The sequence below is a fragment of the Filicampus tigris genome, chromosome 15 (genome assembly GCF_054856515.1).
Source record: "Filicampus tigris isolate MCC_2025a chromosome 15, RoL_Ftig_1.0, whole genome shotgun sequence".
Lineage (NCBI taxonomy): Eukaryota > Metazoa > Chordata > Actinopteri > Syngnathiformes > Syngnathidae > Filicampus > Filicampus tigris.
The window spans coordinates 16163217-16180800 of record NC_141231.1 but is presented as its reverse complement, the minus strand read 5'-3'; positions in this window follow the sequence as shown (position 1 = coordinate 16180800).

The following is a 17584-nucleotide window of genomic DNA, read 5'->3' as shown; positions in this document are numbered from 1 at the left end:
CATATTCACATTTCAAATAGTAGCAGTTTATGTGCTTCTATTGTTTTGCCGCCATCTTGTGACATTTTGGTGTCAATAAACTATGTCGACGTTGAGTTGAGGAGTTTCATTTAGGCCCCAAAAAGTGCTTTGCTGCAATCTTGTGGTATTTATGGGAAATAAACCTTTTAACAGGGGCATCAATTACAGATTTTTGCTCTTCGTGGCAGGGCTTGGTTATATCTGATATATACAGTACCAGCGTAAAAAAAAAAACAGTTTTGTATTGTTTTTTGTTTTTTTTAGTAATGAGCCATCACTTGATCGATTTTTTTTTTTTTTTTGCTTTCCTATTTTGCTTTTGTTGCGAGCGATAATTTGAGGTACCTACATGAAAGTGTAACTACTATGCATCATACTATACATATTGAGAAAGTGCAAAATCTTAAAGTAAATTTGTCTTCCACACTGTCTCGTTGTATTAATGCCTCTGACCGTTTGTCTATAAAGGGACGGAAAGCATGAAACAGACTCTAATCCCCCCGGAAACACACACACACACACGCACACACAGAATCCTCAGTGCTTACTTACTAGCAAGTGTGTTTGTGTGTCCTCAGACAGGGAGGAAGGAAACATCATTAGTCATTGAGGTGCCATCAAGTTGTGTTTAATTGTATCATTTATCTTCCTCTGCTGCACAAACCAAACTCTCCTGCAACTGCTCTAGTAGACCCACTGCGCTTAGATGGCGACATTCATTTGACTGTCAAACTGGCTTCTCGCCTTCATTCATTCACAGGCTAAAAATACATTTGATCATGTACATGCGTTGCTTGTACGTTACCAGACGACGACGTCTCAAAACACTGAAAGCTGACAGTATCTTTACCCATTCGCATAAATAGAAATGCAATTAATCCCCACATAAAACACCAAGAAAATATGTTATGTTTTTAATTTTTTTGAAAAAAGATAACTTTAGTATTAAAGCACACAGTAATTAACGTACTGTAAGTAGATCGATTGATCAACTATACACCCGGACAATCAAATCGACAATAGAAGTTTTTAAATATAAGTGTACAATGAGATTCGACATGCTCTTAACTCATAATGCCCGTTCTGTCTTTTACATACTCTGAGCAACTCTTAAGGTCTCCTTTCCATGAGCAGTCTGTGCTCCATTGCGACATCATGAAGACATTTCTGACCTTTCACACTGCCGGCTCATGCGTCTGTCTCCGGTGATGGTGAGGAGAGGAGAGGTCAACAGCGAAAGACGGATGGAGATGGCGGGGGCAAGTATTATTCAAAGAAAGTCATGGTGTGGGCGTTGGCGTTTTAAAACGTTACAGTCTTGAAAACACGATCGTCATCGTAGAGATGGGACGTTTGACAGTGTCATTTCAAACTGAGCGCAAACTGAAAAGCAAAAAAATCGAAAAAGCTTTTGGAGTGTATGTCATTAGATTGTAAAAGTGTTCCGAATGTCCTGAGCTGTGTCTCGACAGCTTTCTTCATGCTCACAAAGTGTAATGGGCAAGTGACCTTATTTAAACTATGACTCATGCATCGGGATGTGGAACCAGATACTGGAAAAAAGAAAACTGGCAGTGTGTGAGACGTATTCAATAGCAATCTGATGGAATCCAAGGCTGCCTCTAAACGGTTAGGGTTTCAAACTAGGGTTTTCAAACTAGGGTTAGGGCTTACAAGTAGGGTTTTAAACGAGGGTTAGGGTTTCAAACTAGGGTTTTGAACTAGGGTTAGGGTTTCAAACTAGGGTTTTAAACTAGGGTTAGGGTTTACAAGTAGGGTTTTAAACGAGGGTTAGGGTTTCAAACTAGGGTTTCAAACTAGGGTTAGGGTTTCAAACTAGGGTTTAAAACTAGGGTTAGGGTTTACAAGTAGGGTTAGGGTTTCAAACTAGGGTTTTAAACGAGGGTTAGGGTTTCAAACTAGGGTTTTGAAATAGGGTTAGGGTTTCGAACTAGGGTTTTAAACTAGGGTTAGGGTTTACAAGTAGGGTTTTAAACGAGGGTTAGGGTTTCAAACTAGGGTTTCAAACTAGGGTTAGGGTTTCAAACTAGGGTTTTGAATTAGGGTTAGGGTTTACAAGTAGGGTTTTGAACTAGGGTTAGGGTTTACAAGTAGGGTTTTAAACGAGGGTTAGGGTTTCAAACTAGGGTTTCAAACTAGGGTTAGGGTTTCAAACTAGGGTTTAAAATTAGGGTTAGGGTTTACAAGTAGGGTTTCAAACTAGGGTTAGGGTTTCAAACTAGGGTTTTGAACTAGGGTTAGGGTTTCAAACTAGGGTTTTGAACTAGGGTTAGGGTTTCAAACTAGGGTTTTGAACTAGGGTTAGGGTTAACAAGTAGGGTTTTAAACGAGGGTTAGGGTTTCAAACTAGGGATTCAAACTAGGGTTTGGGTTTCAAACTAGGGTTTAAAACTAGGGTTAGGGTTTACAAGTAGGGTTAGGGTTTCAAACTAGGGTTTTAAACGAGGGTTAGGGTTTCAAACTAGGGTTTTGAAATAGGGTTAGGGTTTCGAACTAGGGTTTTAAACTAGGGTTAGGGTTTACAAGTAGGGTTTTAAACGAGGGTTAGGGTTTCAAACTAGGGTTTCAAACTAGGGTTAGGGTTTCAAACTAGGGTTTAAAATTAGGGTTAGGGTTTACAAGTAGGGTTTCAAACTAGGGTTAGGGTTTCAAACTAGGGTTTTGAACTAGGGTTAGGGTTTCAAACTAGGGTTTTGAACTAGGGTTAGGGTTTACAAGTAGGGTTTTAAACGAGGGTTAGGGTTTCAAACTAGGGTTTCAAACTAGGGTTAGGGTTTCAAACTAGGGTTTAAAATTAGGGTTAGGGTTTACAAGTAGGGTTTCAAACTAGGGTTAGGGTTTCAAACTAGGGTTTTGAACTAGGGTTAGGGTTTACAAGTAGGGTTTTAAACGAGGGTTAGGGTTTCAAACTAGGGTTTCAAACTAGGGTTAGGGTTTCAAACTAGGGTTTAAAATTAGGGTTAGGGTTTACAAGTAGGGTTTCAAACTAGGGTTAGGGTTTCAAACTAGGGTTTTGAACTAGGGTTAGGGTTTCAAACTAGGGTTTTGAACTAGGGTTAGGGTTTCAAACTAGGGTTTTAAACTAGGGTTAGGGTTTACAAGTAGGGTTTTAAACGAGGGTTAGGGTTTCAAACTAGGGTTTCAAACTAGGGTTAGGGTTTCAAACTAGGGTTTAAAACTAGGGTTAGGGTTTACAAGTAGGGTTAGGGTTTCAAACTAGGGTTTTAAACGAGGGTTAGGGTTTCAAACTAGGGTTTTGAAATAGGGTTAGGGTTTCGAACTAGGGTTTTAAACTAGGGTTAGGGTTTACAAGTAGGGTTTTAAACGAGGGTTAGGGTTTCAAACTAGGGTTTCAAACTAGGGTTAGGGTTTCAAACTAGGGTTTTGAATTAGGGTTAGGGTTTACAAGTAGGGTTTTGAACTAGGGTTAGGGTTTACAAGTAGGGTTTTAAACGAGGGTTAGGGTTTCAAACTAGGGTTTCAAACTAGGGTTAGGGTTTCAAACTAGGGTTTAAAATTAGGGTTAGGGTTTACAAGTAGGGTTTCAAACTAGGGTTAGGGTTTCAAACTAGGGTTTTGAACTAGGGTTAGGGTTTCAAACTAGGGTTTTGAACTAGGGTTAGGGTTTCAAACTAGGGTTTTGAACTAGGGTTAGGGTTAACAAGTAGGGTTTTAAACGAGGGTTAGGGTTTCAAACTAGGGATTCAAACTAGGGTTTGGGTTTCAAACTAGGGTTTAAAACTAGGGTTAGGGTTTACAAGTAGGGTTAGGGTTTCAAACTAGGGTTTTAAACGAGGGTTAGGGTTTCAAACTAGGGTTTTGAAATAGGGTTAGGGTTTCGAACTAGGGTTTTAAACTAGGGTTAGGGTTTACAAGTAGGGTTTTAAACGAGGGTTAGGGTTTCAAACTAGGGTTTCAAACTAGGGTTAGGGTTTCAAACTAGGGTTTAAAATTAGGGTTAGGGTTTACAAGTAGGGTTTCAAACTAGGGTTAGGGTTTCAAACTAGGGTTTTGAACTAGGGTTAGGGTTTCAAACTAGGGTTTTGAACTAGGGTTAGGGTTTACAAGTAGGGTTTTAAACGAGGGTTAGGGTTTCAAACTAGGGTTTCAAACTAGGGTTAGGGTTTCAAACTAGGGTTTAAAATTAGGGTTAGGGTTTACAAGTAGGGTTTCAAACTAGGGTTAGGGTTTCAAACTAGGGTTTTGAACTAGGGTTAGGGTTTACAAGTAGGGTTTTAAACGAGGGTTAGGGTTTCAAACTAGGGTTTCAAACTAGGGTTAGGGTTTCAAACTAGGGTTTAAAATTAGGGTTAGGGTTTACAAGTAGGGTTTCAAACTAGGGTTAGGGTTTCAAACTAGGGTTTTGAACTAGGGTTAGGGTTTCAAACTAGGGTTTTGAACTAGGGTTAGGGTTTCAAACTAGGGTTTTGAACTAGGGTTAGGGTTTCAAACTAGGGTTTTGAACTAGGGTTAGGGTTTACAAGTAGGGTTTTAAACGAGGGTTAGGGTTTCAAACTAGGGTTTTACATGAGGGTTAGGGTTTACAAGTAGGGTTTTAAACGAGGGTCAGGGTTTCAAACTAGGGTTTAAAACTAGGGTTAGGGTTTACAAGTAGGGTTTCAAACTAGGGTTAGGGTTTCAAACTAGGGTTTTGAACTAGGGTTAGGGTTTCAAACTAGGGTTCTGAACTAGGGTTAGGGTTTACAAGTAGGGTTTCAAACTAGGGTTAGGGTTTCAAACTAGGGTTTTGAACTAGGGTTAGGGTTTACAAGTAGGGTTTTAAACGAGGGTTAGGGTTTCAAACTAGGGTTTTACATGAGGGTTAGGGTTTACAAGTAGGGTTTTAAACGAGGGTCAGGGTTTCAAACTAGGGTTTTAAACGAGGGTTAGGGTTTCAAACTAGGGTTTTGAAATAGGGTTAGGGTTTCGAACTAGGGTTTTAAACTAGGGTTAGGGTTTCAAACTAGGGTTTTGAACTAGGGTTAGGGTTTCAAACTAGGGTTTTGAACTAGGGTTAGGGTTTCAAACTAGGGTTTTGAACTAGGGTTAGGGTTTCGAACTAGGGTTAGGGTTTCAAACTAGGGTTTTGAACTAGGGTTAGGGTTTACAAGTAGGGTTTTAAACGAGGGTTAGGGTTTCAAACTAGGGTTTCAAACTAGGGTTAGGGTTTAAAACTAGGGTTTAAAATTAGGGTTAGGGTTTACAAGTAGGGTTTCAAATTAGGGTTAGGGTTTCAAACTAGGGTTTTGAACTAGGGTTAGGGTTTACAAGTAGGGTTTTAAACGAGGGTTAGGGTTTCAAACTAGGGTTTCAAACTAGGGTTAGGGTTTCAAACTAGGGTTTAAAATTAGGGTTAGGGTTTCAAACTAGGGTTTTGAACTAGGGTTAGGGTTTACATGTAGGGTTTTAAACTAGGGTTAGGGTTTCAAACTAGGGTTTAAAACTAGGGTTAGGGTTTACAAGTAGGGTTTTAAACGAGGGTTAGGGTTTCAAACTAGGGTTTTAAACGAGGGTTAGGGTTTACAAGTAGGGTTTTAAACTAGGGTTAGGGTTTCAAACTAGGGTTTCAAACTAGGGTTAGGGTTTCAAACTAGGGTTTTGAACTAGGGTTAGGGTTTACAAGTAGGGTTTCAAACTAGGGTTAGGGTTTCACACTAGGGTTTTGAACTAGGGTTAGGGTTTCAAACTAGAGTTTTGAACTAGGGTTAGGGTTTACAAGTAGGGTTTTAAACTAGGGTTAGGGTTTCAAACTAGGGTTTTAAACGAGGGTTAGGGTTTCAAACTAGGGTTTTGAACTAGGGTTAGGGTTTCAAACTAGGGTTTTGAACTAGGGTTAGGGTTTCAAACTAGGGTTTTGAACTAGGGTTAGGGTTTCAAACTAGGGTTTTGAACTAGGGTTAGGGTTTCAAACTAGGGTTTTACATGAGGGTTAGGGTTTACAAGTAGGGTTTTAAACGAGGGTTAGGGTTTCAAACTAGGGTTTTGAACTAGGGTTAGGGTTTACAAGTAGGGTTTTAAACGAGGGTTAGGGTTTCAAACTAGGGTTTCAAACTAGGGTTAGGGTTTCAAACTAGGGTTTAAAACTAGGGTTAAGGTTTACAAGTAGGGTTTCAAACTAGGGTTAGGGTTTCAAACTAGGGTTTTGAACTAGGGTTAGGGTTTCAAACTAGGGTTTTGAACTAGGGTTAGGGTTTCAAACTAGGGTTTTAGACTAGGGTTAGGGTTTACAAGTAGGGTTTTAAACGAGGGTTAGGGTTTCAAACTAGGGTTTCAAACTAGGGTTAGGGTTTACAAGTAGGGTTTTCAAACTAGGGTTAGGGTTTCAAACTAGGGTTTTGAACTAGGGTTAGGGTTTCAAACTAGGGTTTTGAACTAGGGTTAGGGTTTCAAACTAGGGTTTTGAACTAGGGTTAGGGTTTCAAACTAGGGTTTTAAACGAGGGTTAGGGTTTCAAACTAGGGTTTTAAACTAGGGTTAGGGTTTACAAGTAGGGTTTTAAACGAGGGTTAGGGTTTCAAACTAGGGTTTCAAACTAGGGTTAGGGTTTCAAACTAGGGTTTAAAATTAGGGTTAGGGTTTACAAGTAGGGTTTCAAACTAGGGTTAGGGTTTCAAACTAGGGTTTTGAACTAGGGTTAGGGTTTCAAACTAGGGTTTTGAACTAGGGTTAGGGTTTCAAACTAGGGTTTTGAACTAGGGTTAGGGTTTACAAGTAGGGTTTTAAACGAGGGTTAGGGTTTCAAACTAGGGTTTCAAACTAGGGTTAGGGTTTCAAACTAGGGTTTAAAATTAGGGTTAGGGTTTACAAGTAGGGTTTCAAACTAGGGTTAGGGTTTCAAACTAGGGTTTTGAACTAGGGTTAGGGTTTCAAACTAGAGTTTTGAACTAGGGTTAGGGTTTCAAACTAGGGTTTTGAACTAGGGTTAGGGTTAACAAGTAGGGTTTTAAACGAGGGTTAGGGTTTCAAACTAGGGATTCAAACTAGGGTTAGGGTTTCAAACTAGGGTTTAAAACTAGGGTTAGGGTTTACAAGTAGGGTTAGGGTTTCAAACTAAGGTTTTAAACGAGGGTTAGGGTTTCAAACTAGGGTTTTGAAATAGGGTTAGGGTTTCGAACTAGGGTTTTAAACTAGGGTTAGGGTTTACAAGTAGGGTTTTAAACGAGGGTTAGGGTTTCAAACTAGGGTTTCAAACTAGGGTTAGGGTTTCAAACTAGGGTTTAAAATTAGGGTTAGGGTTTACAAGTAGGGTTTCAAACTAGGGTTAGGGTTTCAAACTAGGGTTTTGAACTAGGGTTAGGGTTTCAAACTAGGGTTTTGAACTAGGGTTAGGGTTTACAAGTAGGGTTTTAAACGAGGGTTAGGGTTTCAAACTAGGGTTTCAAACTAGGGTTAGGGTTTCAAACTAGGGTTTAAAACTAGGGTTAGGGTTTACAAGTAGGGTTTTAAACGAGGGTTAGGGTTTCAAACTAGGGTTTTAAACGAGGGTTAGGGTTTCAAACTAGAGTTTTGAACTAGGGTTAGGGTTTCAAACTAGGGTTTTAAGCGAGGGTCAGGGTTTCAAACTAGGGTTTTGAACTAGGGTTAGGGTTTCAAACTAGGGTTTTGGACTAGGGTTAGGGTTTCAAACTAGGGTTTTGAACTAGGGTTAGGGTTTCAAACTAGGGTTTTAAACGAGGGTTAGGGTTTCAAACTAGGGTTTTAAACTAGGGTTAGGGTTTACAAGTAGGGTTTTAAACGAGGGTTAGGGTTTCAAACTAGGGTTTCAAACTAGGGTTAGGGTTTCAAACTAGGGTTTAAAATTAGGGTTAGGGTTTACAAGTAGGGTTTCAAACTAGGGTTAGGGTTTCAAACTAGGGTTTAAAACTAGGGTTAGGGTTTACAAGTAGGGTTTTAAACTAGGGTTAGGGTTTACAAGTAGGGTTTCAAACTAGGGTTAGGTTTCAAACTAGGGTTTTGAACTAGGGTTAGGTTATACAAGTAGGGTTTTAAACTAGGGTTACGGTTTCAAACTAGGGTTTTAAACAAGGGTTAGGGTTTCAAACTAGGGTTTTAAACGAGGGTTAGGGTTTCAAACTAGGGTTTCAAACTAGGGTTAGGGTTTACAAGTAGGGTTTTCAAACTAGGGTTAGGGTTTCAAACTAGGGTTTTGAACTAGGGTTAGGGTTTCAAACTAGGGTTTTGAACTAGGGTTAGGGTTTCAAACTAGGGTTTTGAACTAGGGTTAGGGTTTCAAACTAGGGTTTTAAACGAGGGTTAGGGTTTCAAACTAGGGTTTTAAACTAGGGTTAGGGTTTACAAGTAGGGTTTTAAACGAGGGTTAGGGTTTCAAACTAGGGTTTCAAACTAGGGTTAGGGTTTCAAACTAGGGTTTAAAATTAGGGTTAGGGTTTACAAGTAGGGTTTCAAACTAGGGTTAGGGTTTCAAACTAGGGTTTTGAACTAGGGTTAGGGTTTCAAACTAGGGTTTTGAACTAGGGTTAGGGTTTCAAACTAGGGTTTTGAACTAGGGTTAGGGTTTACAAGTAGGGTTTTAAACGAGGGTTAGGGTTTCAAACTAGGGTTTCAAACTAGGGTTAGGGTTTCAAACTAGGGTTTAAAATTAGGGTTAGGGTTTACAAGTAGGGTTTCAAACTAGGGTTAGGGTTTCAAACTAGGGTTTTGAACTAGGGTTAGGGTTTCAAACTAGAGTTTTGAACTAGGGTTAGGGTTTCAAACTAGGGTTTTGAACTAGGGTTAGGGTTAACAAGTAGGGTTTTAAACGAGGGTTAGGGTTTCAAACTAGGGATTCAAACTAGGGTTAGGGTTTCAAACTAGGGTTTAAAACTAGGGTTAGGGTTTACAAGTAGGGTTAGGGTTTCAAACTAAGGTTTTAAACGAGGGTTAGGGTTTCAAACTAGGGTTTTGAAATAGGGTTAGGGTTTCGAACTAGGGTTTTAAACTAGGGTTAGGGTTTACAAGTAGGGTTTTAAACGAGGGTTAGGGTTTCAAACTAGGGTTTCAAACTAGGGTTAGGGTTTCAAACTAGGGTTTAAAATTAGGGTTAGGGTTTACAAGTAGGGTTTCAAACTAGGGTTAGGGTTTCAAACTAGGGTTTTGAACTAGGGTTAGGGTTTCAAACTAGGGTTTTGAACTAGGGTTAGGGTTTACAAGTAGGGTTTTAAACGAGGGTTAGGGTTTCAAACTAGGGTTTCAAACTAGGGTTAGGGTTTCAAACTAGGGTTTAAAACTAGGGTTAGGGTTTACAAGTAGGGTTTTAAACGAGGGTTAGGGTTTCAAACTAGGGTTTTAAACGAGGGTTAGGGTTTACAAGTAGGGTTTTAAACTAGGGTTAGGGTTTCAAACTAGGGTTTTAAGCGAGGGTCAGGGTTTCAAACTAGGGTTTTGAACTAGGGTTAGGGTTTCAAACTAGGGTTTTGGACTAGGGTTAGGGTTTCAAACTAGGGTTTTGAACTAGGGTTAGGGTTTCAAACTAGGGTTTTAAACGAGGGTTAGGGTTTCAAACTAGGGTTTTAAACTAGGGTTAGGGTTTACAAGTAGGGTTTTAAACGAGGGTTAGGGTTTCAAACTAGGGTTTCAAACTAGGGTTAGGGTTTCAAACTAGGGTTTAAAATTAGGGTTAGGGTTTACAAGTAGGGTTTCAAACTAGGGTTAGGGTTTCAAACTACGGTTTTGAACTAGGGTTAGGGTTTACAAGTAGGGTTTTAAACGAGGGTTAGGGTTTCAAACTAGGGTTTCAAACTAGGGTTAGGGTTTCAAACTAGGGTTTAAAACTAGGGTTAGGGTTTACAAGTAGGGTTTCAAACTAGGGTTAGGGTTTCAAACTAGGGTTTTGAACTAGGGTTAGGGTTTCAAACTAGGGTTTTGAACTAGGGTTAGGGTTTACAAGTAGGGTTTTAAACGAGGGTTAGGGTTTCAAACTAGGGTTTCAAACTAGGGTTAGGGTTTCAAACTAGGGTTTAAAACTAGGGTTAGGGTTTACAAGTAGGGTTTCAAACTAGGGTTAGGGTTTCAAACTAGGGTTTTGAACTAGTGTTAGGGTTTACAAGTAGGGTTTTAAACGAGGGTAGGGTTTCAAACTAGGGTTTTAAACGAGGGTAGGGTTTCAAAGTAGGACTTTAAACTAGGGTTAGGGTTTCAAAGTAGGACTTTAAAACTAATGATGCTTTTAATTCATTGAGATCTTCAAAGCATCTATCAGTACCAGCCAACATTTACAAGTCAATTCACCATGCTTTGCACACTTGCGTTTACAGCAAAGCTTTCAACAAAGCCACTAAAATATATTTAATTTAAAAGTCAAGTGTTTTGGGTTGTGTCTTTTTATATATTCATTCGGATCGCTGAAGGCAAATTCTGTTGACACTAGCACACGTGTTTCGTAGCACACGGCACCACACGGACAACAAGACCACACACTTGCAGAGAAACCAGAAGTAGGAGTCGGGCTGCAAATTCCAGCCAAGTGGCCAATGTATTTTTTGCTCTCCTCTTCACGTTTGATTGACTGAATGTCTTGAGAATTTGAAAATTCACTAGCTGCATCATGTTCTCCAAATAGCAATACCTTTTAGTTGGAAATCTAGCTAGCTAGCTATTTGGTATGTGTCAATGTCGGCAAGTCATTTTTTTTAGGGACCCTGTGGTGGGATCTTAGAATTGCCATCATATTTATCAGCTTTGTCAACATTTCAACTTTGAAGGTCTTCAATCCTCTGGGTGCTGCCCCAGTTTATTTTTGGCAAGTTTTGCTGGTGCAGTTTTGCGACAAATTCCGGGAATAATTCATGTGAATGCAGAGGTCTAGCCCATGTACACCAAGCGCTGGTTAGGAGGACACATCTAAAATAGATGAGACTGACTGGGCTTTTGTATTTTTAATGTTTTTCAGCCCTACAAATGGGGATCCAACCTTGAAACGGCACAGTCTTTAATAGCTTATCTGTCAACACTTCACTTTATAATAAAGGAAGTGAAGTATCTTAGCCGGCTCGCCGACTCAACTCTAATGATGATAAGAGGTGCAGGAAATGCATGGACGGATGTAGTGAGTGAACTTCTACTTTTTTTTTTTCTTTTTTTTTTTAAACAAAGGGCTTACGCTAGGTTACTTTAGGACAAACGCACGAAGTATCCGTGGCAAAGTCGATTTGGATAAGGCAGCGAGCTTTAAAAGAGCAAGACATCACGTCACATCAGCCATGATACAATGAGAGGTCCACAAACTTGACCCCTTAAAGTTGAGAAATAATGACATTTAGCGGTCTGCGGACTACTGCAGCAGAAGAGAGGACCAATGAGCTAAAGTACTAAAATCGTACGCAAAATTAAAGCCAATAACTGAATCATTTTTAAGGTCACATTTTCCCTGTATGACTGTTGCATTGTCAAACAAGTTGTTTTTACACGTGAATTTCACCACGAAACCACCGAATGATGAAATGAAATAATAGTAACAATACTAATTATTATTTATAATATATGAATAATAATATTACAAAGAAATCAAAGCAGCACGGCCACCGTTTTTCTCCTTTCTCCAAATGCAGACTGGCCACTTCCTCTTTTTCATTTTCGCCTCCATCGATGTAGCTCCAGCGCAGCATACAAAGTGTAGTTAGAGATGAGGTTTATTTTGAATAAGGTTTGAAAGAAAGCGTCCGGCGTCACACTTTCACAATGCAGCGTGTGCGAGGAAGATGAACTTTGCGGCGCATTTCATGATAGCTTGGAGAAGCGCTGAGGATGTGGCAGATTGCGACAACACTTCCAAGGCTTGTGCTGTTGCTGTGCACCTTTAAGCGAGCGTGTGGGTGGGGGAGGGGTGGGGAGCGAGCAAATTTTTTCACTCGAGTGTTTTGTAAAATCTTATTGCTTGTCGGGCTACTGGGCAATTGACTCATAGCGACACTCTACACAGAGGAAATCTAATCACTTCAATGTGACCGTGTCTCATTAACAAGGACACTCCACTTCCTCTTGTTCCTTCCCTCCTCCCCCCTCGCAGTTATCACCCGTGCCCCCCTTAGCCCTCCTCGCGCACTCCATCAGTGGTCGTTGATTCGTTGTTTGTTTGGGTTTTTGTTTTTTTTACGAGGAGTAAAGAGCAGAAAGGAGAAGAAAGGCCAGCATGAGTTCAAACCTGTTTATTGTTTTGTGTGTGCGCAGATGCGCTTGTGTTGTGTGTTGGGCGAAATCAGCCATGAAAGTTGTCAAGACAAAATAAGGCAGAGTGATGCCGTCCCCGTCTGTGTGCGCGCGTGTGTGCGGAGTGTGTCAACGTGTGGATTCCTGATAGTTGAGAGAGCAGTGTGAGGTTGTGTGCGTGTGCTTTGTGTGTGGACTGTTTTGCATGAGCACCTGTGGGCCCAGTTTTGAGTGTGAACCAAAAGTCACAAAACATTTTCTGTCTGTTTTGTTTCGGTTATCACTGAGACAGAAGTGAAGCCATCAGCATTTGGCAGCTCAAGCTTTGCAGTTTTTTTTTTTTTTTGTTTGTTTTTTTAAAGTGGAAGTCAACCCCAAAGTTTTCTTTACAAGAATATGTTCTACGCAGCCCCACTAGTCCAAACACGGCATTCAGATTGATATTGTGTTTGTGGAATATGAGTTAACTCACTCACTGCCAAACATTTTCAGACCCTCTTTAATGATAAGGTTTGAAAAAAAATCGGAAAAAAATCATAAATAAATTCCTGGGATTGAATGGCTGGACTGTGAAAATGACAATTAAATACGTCAATGGCAGTGAACGAGTTAAGCAGTAAAATCCACCCGATTTTGTGCATGTCAGGGGGCGGCCATTTTGTCACACAGTCATCACAGTTGCTCAGGTAACAGCCAATCGTGGCTCAGCTTCAGAAAACAGGTGTCACCTGAGCAACTCACTTTCAGTCGACAAAAGTGGCAAAATGGCCGCCCGCTCAGATGGCTAAAAGCGGGTGCGGTTTGCGGCGCAACTCATATTCGACAAACGCAAGATTAATCACAACGCTGTGTTTAGACCAGTGGAGGTGCATAGAACATATTGTCAAGAAAATCTCTGGGTTGACTTGCTTTTTTACGTATTTCATTCCCCATACGCATGACTCAACACTACACATTGGAGCAGCGCTGCAAAATAGAATTGTTTTCCGATCCCCGACCGCAGCTCGGCGTCAGTCTGAGAAGCTGTTGGTGAGAAAATCTTTACCCGTGCCCCGAGGAATCCGCTAAATGGAGCCTTTGTTGAATTCCAGCGCCGCCCTCAGAATGGACATTCCCTGGCTTTGCGTGAAGGCCCGCTTGAGGACTTTGGTGTTTTCAACACGGGCTTTGGTAGCAGACCTTCTGCTGCCTGGTTTGCCGAGTACGTCTTGCCAGGCAACAATTTCTCAACGCCGTTCTGATATCAATTGGCGAGGCGTGGGCAAGGGCATGATGTGTTTGCAAAAAAAAAAAACTGCGAGCTGCGAAATGCCGATGGCCTCGCGTGTGTGTCCGAATTAGATCTGAAACGAGAAAGAAAAAAGTGAAAGCGTTTTGGGGACGAATTTTCGAATCCGCCTCTTATTTCAAACATATCATCTTGTTTTCAACGATACAAGTCTGACAAATATTTTTGGCAATTAATGATTCCGATGGCAAATAATACATAACAGTTAGAGTTGATGTGTGCTGAGTAACCTCTCAAAATGAACTGCCAGTTTGTTCACCTTTCACTCAGACAGCGTGGAAGCCCCAAATGGGAGACTGTAGTTCTGGCCGGACGCTGTTTGTTGACGTGCAATCGGCAAATAGGCTGCCGCGTCCCAACTCTTGCTCTCTCGATCCCTAAAATGTGGATGACTTGCAAAAAAACAAGCATCGCCCAGACAAACATGACCAGCAAAACAAACTGAGCGAAAATTCCCGTACGTACTATTCTTGGAATAGATCGAAGAGATTCCGGTCCTGAAATGACCCCCGTATATTGATGCAAAGGTCGTTTTAGACTCGCTCCACTCACTTTTAATAGCGACACTTATTTAGCTTTTTTGCGGTCGGGCTACTTCGGAACCTCAGAGTCATGCATTAAATGCGGATTTTCATGCGATAAGGTTGAAATTAATCAGATCGGCTTTGCTTTGTCCAATTTTTTTTTTCCATCGTGCTGTGGATTGCCAAACACAGCCATCATCCCCGATAACGCGTTGTTGTTCCGTGCACTTTTTCGATTCATGACTTATTTCAAACGGCATATTTGTAGCTCGGGCTGTCAAACTTTTAAGCGTTAACTGTGGAGATTAATTTGAATTTCATAACGCAGTGAAAAAATTAACTCACTTAACTCATTTTTATTTACTTCCTGTGGCAGCTGACCTCTGCCCACTTTGCAGCCCAACTTAAAGGAGAGTCACTGCAAAGATGGACTTTTACGTAGTTTTACTTTAAAAAGTTGTTCGACGGCTCATTGGAGAAATCCGAAATAATTTGCGCACTTTTCAATGCCAATTTCAAATACCATATTACCTTCAACAGTTGCATTTTACAGGTAAAAGAATTGTATTCAAGGATCAAACAAACCTGATAGAACAGGATTTGAATCAAAATATACTTTCATTCTTTTTATTTTAAGTAATGGATTTACTCACGTAAATATCGGTTCCAACCTTCGTAAAAAATGTGGATGAAAAAAATACGATTAACTGCGATTAATCGTGGAAAATTTTGCGATTAATTAGTTTTAAAATTGTAATCGCTCGACAGCACTATTTATAACATTTTATGCCCAAACACTGTTGACAAACTTCTGCTTTCATCTCTTTGTATTTCATTTGCCACTTGCGATCAATGACGGCTCTTAGCGAATCAGAAAAAGTATGTAGCCTTGCAATAAGTGGTCACCTTCGACCAGACGAGGAAGGTTTCGGTGCAACCTCTCGTGTGTTTGCTGTGCGGCTGACCTGTTGTTGGGTATATATTACTTATTAACCGACACAGCGGAGACAAACACAATACACCCTTTAAAAAAAAAAAAAAAAAAAGGGAAGCAGCAAACGCACGCTTGAGTCATCCGCCACCGGCATCTTAGTACGTTTCCATTCCGATGATCGAGCTCCGAGATATTTGTTGCTTTTTTTGTCTCCGATCACCAGGCCACGTGACTAATGTGCTTTAGTGCACTTCGTATTCCGCCGCAAAGTGCCGCTAACAAGTCATTGGCCGCGTCACGGGGAGAATATGGATCCGTCCTCGCTACGGCTCGCTTTCATTTCCGCGACTCAATTTGCCCTCTCGCCCTCACTCGCCCCTCTCCATTACTCTCTCTGGCAACACTCCTCGACTCGTTGCTCGCGCCGCATCTCGTCCTCGCATATTCGCTATGCTGCACGTTACATAGGCCGCTATTAGGCGCTGACGCGGTAACAAAAGGAGTGCTGCAGTACTCACTCGGGGTTTAATCACGGGATTATGAGATTAGCGAGTAGCACAGATTCAGTGCATATACATACATGCGCCGTCATACAAATCCGAGTTATTTTGGATGATATGCGTCGTGCCGAACTTGTACAGAAACTCTCCAATGGTTTTTGACTTTGTGTAAATAATGGACAATTTCATCATCAAATCCTGCGTACGTTATCCACAAGGCTGTCAAACTTTACACGATTGTTTTGTTTCATGTAGACATTTTCACGTGTGTTGTATATAACAGGGAAACCTCTAACGTAAATAATCCCGCTGGCATTTTCGGCATTCACGCGAGTGTGAAAAGCCTCTGTAAATCAAAACGTAGCAATTAACATTCATTTGTGTATTCGCCATTAACTTTAAATGTCGATTGGCAGTCGAGGTGGAGAATGTGCACAGGAGGAAAATTACAATTTGGGTTCATGATTGCGATTGTCGACTTAGTCACAATGCGCTGAGCGCTCAGGATAGAGACACGAGTACCGCTTTCATACGTTCCAAAAAGTTCCATTTTTTTGGTCCAGGTCACGGTCACATTTTCTCCTCGTTGCCATCGCTGGTACTTATGGACATGATCACCCGTAACCTTTTTTTTTTTATTTTTTTTTTTAATTTTAAATCATCCCCAGGCCCCTTTATCATCTTTTCACAGCAAACCACCAACAAGCCATTCACTTGTAAAATGTGGGCTGTTGTTGCCTGTCTAACAATATGGAGGCTTATGTAACAATTATATAACAAAAGTTGGCTGCATTCACATTTCTTTGTGAAGGGAAGCCGAAGCCCGGAGACAGTCGAGTTTAATCGAAAGGACTTGGAACGTGAATGGGTGCTTAGGATGATATTTTGTCACTCTCTTATAGGTAATTAAAGTATTAGAAGCGACTCTTGGAATGATGCATTACAGTTCCTCACTGACAGTGACATGATTTGGAGGTGTTCCACGAATAAAACAGATGATTAAAAAACACAACTCACTATTACACTGAAAATGATCTGTTTAACTAAGGATGCAGCCGATTTTAGCAGAGGTGGCCAGCGTCCGGAGGAGACGTTTAAGGCAAAAAAAAAATACATTTGATCAAAATATGACTTAGGTCATTAATTTATTTTAAGAGGCTGACGATATTTTGCTAGTGATCGTGCTACCGGTCTCATTTTTGGTCACATATTTCCACATGCTTGTAGCATTTTGCGGCCATGTGCCGTACCGCTAAAATTGTTAAGGCCTTTTCACACTGCACTTAGCAGGGCGTGTACTCCATCAAAGAACCTATTAATTGTGTATGTAGATGTCGCAATGCGACGCGCAACGTGGCCGTTTACCATCGCGGCGCCGCGCCTCGAGTTGAAAAATGTTCAACTTGGGAGCGTATTCGCTGTGACATCAGATGACGCATACAATAGGCGAGGGGTTGGCAGAGTGAGTTCAGAGTGCTAACGGCCAGCGGCCTGTGGATTTTTTTGTAGTCTAGGACCCGCCCAGACGTATGACGTATTTTTGCTGCTCCACAGAACATTATAGGGCAAGTCATATACTGTAAGTACTCTGTAAATTAGCCAATTAGAATACGGGGATTAGTGATTAGTCAACTTTAAGATTTAAACAACGGGGACTGAACTGTAAAAAATAAATAAATAAATAAATAAAATTGGGTAAGCACAAAATGTCAAGGCAACAAACTTCGATCAAATTTCAAGATGGGCAATTCAACAAAATATTTTAAATTTTTCTCATGTAAAAATTGTCTGACAGAATTTATTGTCCCTTATGCTGCCCCACATGTAAATAAAAACAACTCGGGGAAATAGTTCTGGCGCAAACAACGTGCTTGCTTTGTTGTGCTAACTAACACTGGTGCCATAAATGTCAATAATTAATGTTGGTCCAACTTAAATGACTCTTTTAGTCTAAAAAAAAATAGTTTTTTTTTTTTTTACCGTGTAGTAAAGTCAACTCAACTAATCGTCTCAACTCCAAGACCCAAGTAACTCAAACTGCAGCACATGTGCCAGCTGTCCACAAAGTTTCATATTAATTATTGTGTCGTTTTTGCATTACCTGACAAATGCAAATGGAAACCAAAGCAATATCTCAGAGGGTGCGCACACC